General features: G+C 51.2%; 1 protein-coding gene across 3 annotated transcripts in view; it reads left to right on the top strand.

The window, feature by feature from the left end:
• The first annotated feature begins 231 nt into the window (after positions 1 to 231).
• Znf185 (zinc finger protein 185 (LIM domain)) overlaps positions 232 to 11781 on the top strand; it is a 54912-nt gene continuing 43362 nt past the window's right edge. For all 3 annotated transcript variants that reach the window (XM_013025910.1, XM_013025909.1, XM_013025911.1), the window contains exon 1: positions 232 to 382. The gene's annotated coding sequence lies outside the window, so the exon portion shown is untranslated. The remainder of the gene's footprint in view (positions 383 to 11781) is intronic.

Genomic DNA, 11781 nt, shown 5'->3' with positions numbered 1-11781 from the left:
TGGGGAGCCCGCGCCTTGATTTCTCCCGCAGCCCCGAGGGGGCGGGGCTGGGAAGGGGCGGGCAGGAGGAGGACACTGGCGGGAGAATGTGCGGAATGTGCCAGGCGCATCTACCTACCCTAGGAGAGGGCAGAGGAAGGGGGCCGGACGAGGGGAGGGGCGAGGGGCGAGGCTCCGGGCAGCCGGAGAAAACCTGTTTGTTCTCCTGCGGGTGAGCCCAGTCCGGGCCTCCTCGCCTCCCCGAGCGCTCCCCGCTGCGTCCCGCTCCCAGCAATCGCCGCCACCTCGGTCTGGCCAGGTCCGGCACTGCCCACTCGAGGGAGCCTACGTCCGGCGCCCGCCCGACCCTCCGCGGGCCCCACAAGCTGGGCACCTGTTCCAGGTAGGGCTGTCGACTCGCCGTCCCAGGCAGCCAGACGGGGAGGCAGCGAGGGCCACGCACCCATCCGTGTCCTGCAGGATACAACTCGGGACATCAGTTCTCTCACCCATAAGTCCTTACTTCTCCAGGGAGGGGGCAGGGTGATCCTAGTGTTGATTGCTTCGAAATTCAGGGAGTCTGACCCCCCCCCACCCCCACCCTCCACCCCGCAGCACTCTTATGTCCATTTTCGAGATGAAAAATCTGAACTGTCTGGCTCACCTGGAGGAACTCCTCACTGGTTCAGAACCTATGGAAGAGGAGTTGATGGGGGTTTGTGATGAACATGTGCTGGGCACAGGGCGATCTCAGGGAGGGCCACGGGAAAGGAGTAGCTTGTGCTCAGACAGAAGGCGCCGAATCAAGTGTCACTGTGGTGCTATCAAGGCAATCTGCAGCACACAGGCTCTGTGGCTGGATTGTTTTGATGGGGGCAGGGGGAGCCAAGAGCCTTGTCCTCTTTGGAAAGTCAGAGTGATACCTTGCCTCACATAAAGGCTGAAAGCTCAGATCCTGCTGTCTGCTCTGCTACTTGCAAGCTTGGAGGCTCCCTGGGCAGCTCCATTGGCCCAGAGGGATAATATGCCAGGCAGCCTCTCACCAGAACTGCTCTGAGCAGGGATAAGGTAGGTGGTGAGATTGTGCCTGGGCTTTAGGACCTAGGAGATGTGTTCACCTATAGCATTTAGTCTTAGCACTGTGGAAGGTAATGAAGAAACATCTTAGGATGGAAAAAGACAGAGACAGAGAGGGAAGGAGGAAGACAAAGAAAGACAGAGACACACAGAGGGAAGGAGGAAGGCAGAAGGCCTTTCCTGCCCAATCCAGCACTGATCAAAGTTTCTGACACCTAGTATTACTCTTGCCATGGTCTCATGGCTCTTTTGACTTCTGCCTGCAGCCAGGAAACAGGGGTGGTTGATCTAAACCTAAATGAAGCTTTAGGGTAAAGGGCCCTCGATCTGTTTGTATGTGTATGTGTCTGTCTGTATGTCTGTGATGTGTGTGTGCACGCACGTGTGTGTCTGTGCATGCACACAGCCACACAGAGCTACAGAACCAAGTTGAGGATGTTCAAGTGCCTTCCCAGGGCCTCAACTGTCACATCTGGGAAAGCAGGGTCAGCTTTGGTGAGCAGAGCACAGGTGCATTGACAAAGAGACAATGTTCTACGGGGCTTGGTGCTTGTATCGTTCCCCTCATTGTACCCCCAGCACATTCACTCGAACATGAAAAAGAATAAAACCATCTCACTTGCCCTACCTTGTCCTCTTTGCCATTGTGGCTAGCAGAAGGTACCCAGTGCAGCACTCAACACACTGCCAGTGCTCAAAATCTGTTCTTTCTGTCCTCTGGACACTCAGCACGTATGGTACTGCAGCTCTAGGAAGTAGAAAACATTGGACTCTTCCCCTGGACCAGGGAAGCAACTCTGGCTAAAAAGCTAAGGGCTGACTTCCTGGAAGAAGAAGACTTAGAAGCAGGATCAGAAGCTCAAAATCTGCCAAATCAAGGCCTACACATGGTTTGGAGTTGCTTGACTCTAGCTTCCACTCATTCCTGAAAAGCCAAAACCAATTTTCCTTAGTCTCCAAAAATGTTCCTGTGAGAGCCAGACAGTGCAGGCTGGAAGAGAGAGCCTCGTGCCTGGCAGGGAGGAGTGACAGGAAGACAGATAAGCTACTTTGTAAGGAGCTGAATGGTAATGGCAGCAGTGATTGCTTGTCACTGGGACAAAGCATTCTGGATTAAGGGCAGTGGTCCAGCGCAGCCAAAGCTGTACCTCAGCCTCACTCAGGCTGCTTTGCTTTCCCGTCTTCTGTCTCACTCCCCCTGTTATAGCCTTCTGAGATCTTGCAGAGCAGGGATTCTGGCCTCCCCGTGCTGACCCCAAAACCTGGTGAAAGGAAAGCATCCACACCTGTTCCCCTCAACAGTCTTCAGTTGCATGCCAAGAAAACACCCCCAATTCAGGGTTTGATCCATTGTAGAAGTTGGAAGCCTGCTCTTCTTTCCCACTCAAGTCTCCCCAAGTGACTGATTCCATAGGTGTGAATGCCGCCTCAAGGCACAGCCTGTAATGTAGCAGGCCACATGGCACACAGTGGGCCTCGCTGAGCCCTAAGGCCGCATTCATTACCATTCCCCAGGTGGTATGGGGCAAGAGCAGTGCCATGGAAGACGAAAGCTTGTCTCTAGGTCTGTGGAACTCAGAGAAACGTCTCAGCTGCCACCCTAGGCCTTTGGGTCCCCACAATTGGGACAAAGGGTTTTGCATTCATCCTCCCTGCACCCACAGACAACTGGCTGATGGCAGAACAGGGCAGTGCACTAGGGACTGGCAGTCGAGAAGGAATGAATTGTCCAGCATCTTGCTCCTAGTGGGGGATGTAATAGGTGAGGTTAGAGATGAAGAGGACAGCACCAGAGGTTATACTAGATTCAAAGGAAAGCTCAGCTACCATGTAGCTGTGTGCAACCCGAGTGTGCCACATGACCTCAAGAATGCTTGCGTTTCCTACTTGTATGAAAGCAGCTGGGTGTCTAGCTCAGAAGCTTAGGGGGAACCTCTTTCAGAAGCTGGTCAGGATGCACACTCCCTCCCACCCCTGAGGAAACGAGTTTGAAAATCCTTGATAGCTGCATGAGTGGTGCAGATAGTTTCATCATACAGTCCTTGGTGCTTAGGCCGAGTTCCCATGTCAACAAAAGTCTGGTTTGTTTTCTTTACTTGTTTCAAAGAACTCCTGTAACTTCCCACTGCTGACACATTGCCTCCTTTCTGATTGGGGTTATCGAGGGTCATTTTTCCTGAAGGGAAACTGAGGCACAGAAAGGGACTTGCTCTGGTCCTTTTTGAGGATGTGGAATGGAGTTTTTGATGCTCATTGAAGCATTTAAGGGGCATTTTCTGCTCGCTTTGCTTGCTGGGATGGCTGGGAACCCAGAGGGCAGACAGGGAGGTGGGAGGGGCCAGGGCTAGGTGGGAAAAGAGGAGAAAATAAAAGGATCAGAGGTCCTGTACGTGTCCTTCCCCAGGGCCCGTGACTACACTGAGATTCAGAGGTGAGGAGGCAGAAAGGAATCTGGAGCTTAGGCAGATGTCCCAGGGGGATTTAGTTTCTGGAGGGACCCAGAGGCCACTTTCAGGAACAGTCTGGGAACAGGCTGCCTGGAGCACCGACCGCATGGGCAGTTCCCCAACCATGCCTATTATGCCTGCTGTGTTGCCCCTCTTTCTGCAGAGCTTGTTCTTGAGGTTACTGCTGGTGGCTTAAAGTGGCTGTGGACCTCTGGAGCCACACCCCAATCAGAGGGGAAGACCTGGGCCAGTGCTGAGCAGACCCCCAAGCTGCTGGTGGTCCCTGGCCTTGGACACGTTTGTGGGTCCATGTCAGGCACTTAGGTCCAGCCTCCTTGGTGTGGTCCTTGTGATCACTGGCTCCGCATGCCACTTTCTGATGACTAGGTCACTTTCCCCGAGAGCTTGATGTGGCAGAGTTGCTAGGGAGAGAGCAGGCTCAAGAAGGGGATCCCTGCAGAAAATGCTTACATCAGACCCTGCCTGGTTTAGACTGGAACAGAAAACCACAACACAAACCAAAACGCAGGACTCGTTGCACCATTTCTGCCCGCGTGAGCTCCTACTCATTTTTGCATACTTTAGGACCAGAGCCAAGGGCGCCTCCTTGGGAAATGCAGCGCTTTGGCAGGGCCACAGGGCCGTTCTCCCCTCCTCTGGCTCCTGGCTCCTCAGCTCTCCCCAGTACCCAGGCCAGCTGTTAGCTTTCCATAAATGCTTGTTGCAGAAAGGAAAATGTGACCTTGGGCAAATACTTTCTCCTTTCAAGGCCTCCATCTCTTAGTGAAAAGTAATGGGGGATAGGGATGAGAGTGGGAAGGGAGGGACTAAGAGGACTCTGAGTCGGAGCTGGACAGGAAAGTGAGAAAGGGCCGGGGCCGGGGAAGGGGGCGAGTGGGGGAGGCAAGGAAGCCCTGGGAGAGAAGGAGGCTGTAGTCTTGCCTCCCAGATCTAGGGTGAGGTTTCATCTGGGTGCTAGAGGGGCCTCTGGGTAGTCCTTACCTTTTGATCTTCACCTCTAAGATAGACCTAAAGCAGTTGGCTTTGGCCAGTGTTACTCAGTCCTACCCAGAGGTGGCAGCAGTGAGGTTGTATGTGACATTCCTGGGCATGGGAGGGAGAAAGAGAGAGGGGAAGGTGAGGTGGGGCAGGCCCCACAATTTCTAAACTTCTTTTTGTGCCAGTCCTAGTGCTTGAACTCAGGGCCTGTGTACTGTCCCTTAGCTTTATTCCACTCAAGGCTACTGGTTTCACCACTTGAGCCACAGCTCCACATCTGGCTTTTTAGTGGTTAATTGGAGATAAGAGTTGCACAGACTTTCCTGACTAGCTTGGCTTTGAACTGTGATCCTCAGTGTCAGCCTTCTGAGTAAGATTATAGGCATGAGCTATAATCTGGCCCTGAACCCCTTTTGGTCCCCTTTAAGCTGCCTTATGTACAGATAGTGGTAGCATCTCTGCACGACTGACACCTTGGTTCACAAGCTGCAAAAACTATTGTGGGGTGAGGGATGCAGAGGTTACCAGAGGCTGGAGGAGCCCCTGAGTTCCTCAGGGTCCTTTCTCATGGTACAGCCGACGAGGTGAGACAGTGATAGCACTGGGATTAGCTCATGGAGTCCTGCTGGCCTCGCGCAAACCCCTCTACAGAGGCGCTTCAGAGGGCTCTTCCCAGCATCCTTTGCTGCTCCTTGAGGCCACACCACTTCTGAAATGATCCAGTCTCCCCTAAGCAACTGCTTGTGTTCAGTTTACTGAGAGCCAGAAAATGGATAGCGGAGAGCCAGGTGGAAGCCTTGTGCCCCAGGAGTGGCAGGGGGCCATGGCTACCTTTTTCCCTCAGGCTTCAGCTCCCCACCATCTTGGGAAAGAGCTGGCTTGCTTCGAAAATCTTCCTTCCATGGTCCCTTCAGCAAGACGCCGAGAAGTCTAGAATCTGGGGTGTTGGGGTGGGATGGCGGGAGGTGAAATTCCAGACTTTCATGCAGAAGTCATTTACCTGTAAAGCACATTTACAAATACCACCCCCCCCAATACTAGTTCTTTTTCCATATTACATTTTTTCCTCAGCAACCAAAGTCTCTTCCAGCTCTTTTTTCCATTTGGTGAGCCTCCTTCCTGCTGTCTTGTTGGCCTCTAGGCAGGAGCCTCAGGGACTGGACTATCTCAAGCAGGTCATGAGCTCCTGCAAGAAGGGAGGCTCGTGTAGCTCCTGGGAGGTATGTGCTGAGCAGCAAGTTAGGGGGGGCAGCGGGGGACAGACATGATCCAGCTGTTCCGCCACTGCTCTGCTGGGCCTAGCCCTGTCTAAGGCCTCTAAATCACTTTTTTATGCCAGTACTGGGCTTTGACTTCAGGACCTCATGCTTTTGCTTGGCTTTTACTCTCAAGTCTGCCACTCTACCACACTTCTCCTTCTAACTTCTTGGCAGATAATTGGAGATAAGAGTCTCATGGACCTGCCGAGTGCCAGTGGCTCATGCCTGTAATCCTAGCTACTTGGGAGGCTGAGATCTAAGGATCACGATTCAAAGTCAGCCCAGGCACGAAAGATGTGAGACTCTTATCTCCAATAAACCACTAGAAAACCGGAAGTGGTACTGTGGCTCAAGCGGTAGAGCGCTCGCCTTGAGCTGAAGAGCTGAGGGACAGCGCCCAGGCCCTGAGCTCAAGCCCTACGACCGACAGACACACACACACACACACACACACAAAGAGTCTCATGGACCTGTCTGCCCAGGCTGTCTTCAAACTGCAATCCTCATATCTCAGCCTCTCAGCCTCCCAAGTAGCTAAGATTATGAGTATAAACCACTGGAGCAGGTGGGGACAGTGTGAATGGTCCCTTTGCCTCCTCCTGGAAAGAAAGCAACCTGTCTAATGATTCTGTTGAAATCCCAAGATATTGGGAATCCGAATTCTAGGATTCACAAGACCTGGACTAGGAGGCTGCATTATAAAATGGGACATTTCATCATGCCAGCGTTTTTGGCACAGAGAATCTGGCTGGCTGTTTAAGTGCTGGCTTAGGTCAGCCTGGGTCGAAACTCTGTGAGCCAAGTGCATACCTTGAGAAAGAACTGGATGGGGATATCCAAGTACTCTGTGTGTGTGTGTGTGTGTGTGTGTGTGTGTGTGTGTGTGTGTGTGTGTGTGTGGTGGGAGGGACATTCCTCAGCCTGCCTTGCACTTCAGGCTGTGTACGCCCAATACCCTTCCCAGGCAAGCAGGTGGAATATCAGCTTGTCCTTATACTTCCTGCTGCAGCTGAGGAGGGGGTAGCCATAATGCAGCCAAGGTTTTCTCCCTACTATGCTAGGCTTTTGGTCCCACCCACCCAAAGTAGCACCCCATGGGGTCCTGTCACATGGGTGATCAGCAGAAGGTGCTGTTCTAAGCAAGAGGTTTGGGAGGGGAGCTATGGGAGCTGTCCCAAGCAGACTGGAGCTTCAGGGTTGTCTCCTAGAAGGGCCAGAGGGGCCTGATCTAGTTGTTGGAGGCTCTCTTGCAGATTTTTTTTTGTCGGTTGTGGGGCTTGAACTCTGGGCTTGGGCACTGTCCGTATGCTCTTCAGCTTAAGGCGAGTGCTCTACCACTTGAGCCACAGTTTCGGTTTTCTAGTCGTTAATTGGAGATAAGAGTCTCACAGGTTTTCGTGCCTGGGCTGGCTTTGAACCGTGATCCTCAGATCTCAGCCTCCTGAGTACCTAGGATTACAGGTATGAGCCACAGGCACTGGGCTCCCTTGCAGATTTTATTTACGAAATGTTTAGTCCTGTGCCCTTATCCAGGTGGAGAATGAAGGGCCCATGAGGAGAGACTAGGTGTCCCAAGGGTTGCAGAGCTGGGATGAGAATGCTTTCTCCTTCCTACATACCAGCCATCTTCTCTGAGATCCCTCCATAAGCAGTGCCCAGCTGAGGGACTGGCACTGGCAGTATCCATGAATGTCTAGGGACTTGTTCCAGGGAAACAGAAGACTTTATCATCACCTTATCACTGTCCTCCTGACAAGATGGGAGCACTGTGTTTTTCCTGATGGGAAGGGGGAGTGCTAAGAGCCTGTCTCCCAACTATTTAACTATTTTGGGACTCTGCCTATTAGAGCAAGTTCTTGCCCCAAAGCTACATGCTTACAGACATCCTTTACCTAAAATATGGCCTGATGTCAGCCCAGCAATGAATCCCTGGGTTGGGTATGTCAAGTCTTGATGGCTCATCCAGATGCTACTTGACACGTGTATTTGGCCACTGGGCTGCATGTTCTTGCCTTGCCTTGCCACAGAAAGCTCATGCCTGTGGTCTTGGGCCCAGCAGGGCAGAGGGCTAGCTGCCTTGCCCCTGTCTAACTGCTTGCTCCACCTCTGCAAGAAGCCACTCCATCTCAGCTGTAACAGGGGGAATTCAGGAGGGAAAGGGTTCTTCATCCTACAGTGGGCTAGTGTGGAGGCAGCATTAGAACCAGAGTGAACACCCTGGGATGCTATCAGTCAGAGCCTACACTAACACAGATAATCAGAGCAGGTGGTCTTCCATGTCCATGTTTTCTGGGCTCCCACTCAGCATGGAACTAGAGGTCTGGGTTTGGGCAGTTGCAAGGTGATGTCTCAGTCTGAGGATTGCAACCTATCTTCCTAGACACTTCCTCTTCTTTTCATAAGTAACCAAGAGTGACATTGGACTGTGGCTGTATCCCTGGGCCAGGGAGCAGTGGGGCATGAGAGCTCCTCTAGGAAGGGAGGTGGCCCTCATGAGGAATCAAATGTGGGGGGTTAGGGTACAGCAGGGGCTTGGACAAAATGTCCTGTCAGTTTCAGAGGCAGAGCACATCCCTGTGAAATGCTTTTTCTTGGTGCTGCTCTTGGGGCTTGAATTCAGGGCCTTGTGCTGTCCCTATACTTTTTTTTTGTTTTTGCTCAAGTCTAGTGTTCTACCACTTAAGCCACAGCTCCACTTCCATTTTTTGCACATAATTAGAGACAACAGTCTCATAAACTTTCCTGCCCAGGCTGGCTTCAATCCTAGGATCTCAGCCTCCTGAACAGCTAGGGTTAATAGTGTGAGCCACTAGCACTTGACCTACTTGTGTTTTTATCTCATTCTCCTTACTCATCAGCCAAGCATATGTGTCACATCTTCTAACCCCCTCAACGTGGCTCCCTCTAGCCTTGAGTGCTCTACATCCATTAGCTCTTTTGTACATTAGTGGGTCAGCTCTTGCTCTGACTTTACTCTGATGGTCCCTAACTCTGAGGTGCCTGGCTTGTTGTGGTCAGGAAAACACAGGCTCTTTGCAGGCCCCTCATTCCCTCCTTACTTCTATCTGCCCAAGACACTGATATGGAAGGTGTTAGGGAAGCCAGGCACTAAGCACATTGATATGGAAATTCCCAAAGTACCAGAAATTTTCTCCCAATCAAGGTAGAAGTGGAAGTCATGGTACGGAAAAGGTCCACAGAATGGATGACCTGACTAGACAGGTGCTTGTGTGAATCATTTGGAGATTAGGACCCCACCATTATCAAAGTACCCAAGTCACAGCATGGAAAATTCCAGACAGGGTCACCTGCTCTAATTTGGGTGCGTCCTGCAAGAAAGAGGCTCTATGGGCAGGTCCATGGACTTGGTGGCTCTGCACTACATTACAGATGAGGAGACCTAGGTTCAGAACCAGGAACTTCACAGCTGTGTGACAACACTTTAGGAAGAAGAGCAGAGTTGTGAGCAGAGGTCATAGCCTATAAGAGAGTATTTGCCTTCTGGCTGGGCCACCTCCAACATCAAAGCTGATGGACCAGGATGACTTAAGTTTGTGGAAGGAACCCCAATCCCAGCAGTTTGCTCTTGAACTTTTTCAGAATTGTGGATCTCAGGCACGAGCCTGACAGAGGCAACAGAAGGCAGGGTGCACAGCGAAGTGGAGGCCTTGCTCTTCTTCAGTCGGTTTCGGGAGTAACATGCTGATAAGTCTAAGCAGCTGGCAAGTCGGGGGGCATAGTCAGGCTATGTATTGGCTGGCCCCAATGCTCAGCTTTGGAGGAGAAAGGAGAGGTGGCCGGTAGTGGGTGTGCCCGGATCCTGTCCCTTTACACCAGGAGCGTAAGATGCTGTCATGCATGCGGTTAGCAGGGCTCCTATATGGGCCACAGCTCAAATCTTTGGGAGTATGGTCCTGGGCCAGCCCCTGACCTATCCTGGGTTCATTTGGTCATGGTGAAGCAGGAATGAAGTTGTAGTTAATGCCTGTGGTTTGCAGCTGTGCTGCCAGGCGTCCGTGTCCCGTTCTCTGGACCTTAATGCAGAGTGCTGACCTGGCTCGTGGGATGTACTGTGTGATGGGGGCCAGCTTTGCTAGCACTTCCCAGGGCCCCATGTGGCCTAGTGCCAGGTCTTCTTACAGCATGGCTTGGAACTGGCGGCAGCTGGAGAAAAGCGGAAAAGTCTGAGGCAGACTATAGATGCTTCTCCCAAGGCTGACTGACTCTATACTTGCTATTTTTACCCTAAGTGCAGAGAGAGCAGGTCCTGGGGGAGTAACTATAGGGCCATAAATATTTTGTGGGCCATACACATCTGTGCCAGGGACCTCACTATCCCGCTTCTCCCCGTTCTGTTTATATGAAGGCAGAAGCGTCTGAGGCTGTGCTGAGCACATATGCCCACAGAGGACAATACTCATCAGTCTGGATACCACACTTTATACTTTCTAGATGCAAACCTCACAGGCAGGGAGTTCTCGTTGTCTCTTTGAGTACTTTGTTTTCTGCATAGACCCTGACTTACCAAGGATTGTGGAGCCTGCCCTGAGTGTGTGTGTGTGTGTGTGTGTGTGTGTGTGTGCTGTACAGGGATTCCTCCTAACCTGATCAGTGCTTCTGCTCAAAGCAGGGAACAGATCCTTTAGTGGGCCACGTGTGCACTGTTTTTCAGCCATCTGTCCTAGTTTGTGTCCCTTGCACATTGAAGCAAAGAATGTGGCTTCCTCCCTCAGGGATATTTCTACTGCTTCTCTTGCTGTCATGACCTCACTGTTGGATCAAGCTCCAAAGGCACCTGCCTCAAAGTCTGCAGGTGCTCAAGTTCCTTCTATAACATTGTGTTGTATTTTCGTGCTCCTTGTGCATCTTCCAACGTGCTTCAAATCATCGCTAGATTTTTTATAATACAATGGCATTGCTATGCGAATGGTGGTTATTCTGTGCTGTATAGATGCAATTTTTTAGTACTTTTGATCTGAGGTTGGTTAAATCTACAGACTATATAGGAAGACATGTTAAATTATAGATATAGATATAGATATTTGTTGTTTTTTTTGGGGGGGTCTGGTCGTGGGGCCTGAACTCTGGGCCTGGGTGCTGTCCCTGAGCTCTTCAGCTCAAGGCTAGCACTCTACCACTTGAGCCATAGCGCCACTTCAGGCTTTTTTCTTTTTGCTTATGTGGTGCTGAGGAATGGAACCCAGGGCCTCATGCATGCAAGGCAAGCGCTCTACCACTGAGCCACCTTCCCCGCCCCAGATATAGATATTTGTGTATGTGTATAATTTGAAATAGTGTGTGCTTGATTGGATTGGCCATACTATGTTTAGTATGACTGTTGGACTTCTAGATTATTCCCTTGGAAACACTAGGGAAACATCAGGAGGTGAGTGAGACATGGGGGTGGATATGGAAATGTAGGATTGGAGTCAATGAATGCTATTGGCAGGAAGGACAGATGAATGCAGGATGACCAGGAAAAAAGTTGGCCAAGTGCTGGTGGCTCACGCCTGTAATCCTAGCTACTCAGGAGGCTGAGATCTGAGGATCGTGGCTCAAAGCCAGCCCGGGCAGGAAAGTCCATGAGACTCTTATCGCCAATAAAAACCACTAGAAAACCGGAAGTGGTGCTGTGGTTCAAATGGTAGAGCACTCGCCTTGAGCTGAGGAGGGCACGGACAGCGCCCAGGCCCAGAGTTCAAGCCCCACAATCGACAAAAAAAAAAGAAGTTATCTCAGCCTGAACCAAGAGGGGAGATGGGAGAGTATTGCAAAGTGAAAAAAGATGGCAGGTCTCTGGCTAAGACTTAGAAGCTAACCCCACTTATCAATCCACCTGATTAAGACAGATCAACTTAAAGGTTTTTTTTTTTATTATTCCAAAGAGCTGCCCTTCTCTTCAATCTACTCTACCAGTGATTTTTTGATTTATTGTCTTATCCAAAAAGAAACTGGACTTCTGAGATGCAGCCTGTTCCAAGAGAAAAAGAGAGAGAGAGAGAGAGAGAGAGTAGCCCATG

The sequence above is a fragment of the Dipodomys ordii genome, unplaced genomic scaffold (assembly GCF_000151885.1).
Source record: "Dipodomys ordii isolate 6190 unplaced genomic scaffold, Dord_2.0 Scaffold89, whole genome shotgun sequence".
NCBI classification, from domain to species: Eukaryota; Metazoa; Chordata; class Mammalia; order Rodentia; family Heteromyidae; genus Dipodomys; species Dipodomys ordii.
The sequence above is the reverse complement of the archived record's forward strand: the minus strand, read 5'-3'. Positions and strand labels throughout refer to the sequence as shown.